Genomic DNA, 915 nt, shown 5'->3' with positions numbered 1-915 from the left:
CTAAAAATACAAAAAATTAGCCGGGTGTGGTGGCAGGTGCCTGTAGTCCCAGCTACTCGGGAGGATGAGGCAGGAGAATGGGGTGAACTCGGGAGACAGAGCTTGCAGTGAGCCGAGATCACGTCACTGCACTCCACCTAGCCTGGGCGACAGAGCAAAACTCTGTCTCAAAAAATAAAAAATAAATAAATAAATAAATAAATAAAAATAAAAAATAAAAAAATCCATTGTTCTACTATTTCTCAGTGAAATTTGAGACCAAATAACTCCATGTATGATGGTGACAGAATGACATCAATGCCTAAAGTTTTGGTTAATCTCTCAAATTGAGAGGTTGTTCAAAAGGGGGAAATTGTTATGTTTGGCCTAAAGCTGCCTCCTTGCATATTTTAAGTTAGGTTTCTCTAGACACAGTGAACTGTAACCCAACTTGGTGTGTAAACAGACTCTTGTAACAAGCAGTGAGTCTCAGTCAGTCACAGGAGCCAAACTTCAGTTAACCACAGGCAGTTAAATGTTCAAACCAGGTCAAATAAGGTAAATCCCCAGCTGTCACCAATTGAGCTGTTTCTGTTCCTCACTTCTATTTTCTATAGATCACTTTCCTTTTTCTGTCCATAAATCTTATCCAACCATGTGACAGTCCTGGAGTCGCTCTGAACCTATTCTGGTTCTGGGGGCTGCCTGATTTGTGAATCATTCTTTGCTCAATTAAGCTCTGTTAAATTTAATTTGTCTAAAATTTTTCTATTACCAGCCTTCTGGGGCTGATCTGGTCGCAGGCAGCAGAGCAGTTGAAGAAGCAAATGAGTAAATGGTAGCAGAACAGAATCTGTTCCAAGCACACATGATCCCAGGAATGGATGGAGAGAGATGTCAGTCACTGGAGTTTCCACAGAGAAGGTGGGAGCAGAG

General features: G+C 41.4%; 1 long non-coding RNA gene across 1 annotated transcript in view; it reads left to right on the top strand.

Annotated features, from left to right (window-relative positions):
* LOC108516357 (uncharacterized) overlaps positions 1–915 on the top strand; it is a 6,001-nt gene extending 5,086 nt beyond the window's left edge. The window contains exon 3 of the long non-coding RNA XR_001881801.1: positions 758–915. This is a non-coding gene — a long non-coding RNA (uncharacterized LOC108516357). The remainder of the gene's footprint in view (positions 1–757) is intronic.

The sequence above is a fragment of the Rhinopithecus bieti genome, unplaced genomic scaffold, assembly GCF_001698545.2.
Source record: "Rhinopithecus bieti isolate Rb0 unplaced genomic scaffold, ASM169854v2 scaffold_36315, whole genome shotgun sequence".
NCBI classification, from domain to species: Eukaryota; Metazoa; Chordata; class Mammalia; order Primates; family Cercopithecidae; genus Rhinopithecus; species Rhinopithecus bieti.
The sequence above is the reverse complement of the archived record's forward strand: the minus strand, read 5'-3'. Positions and strand labels throughout refer to the sequence as shown.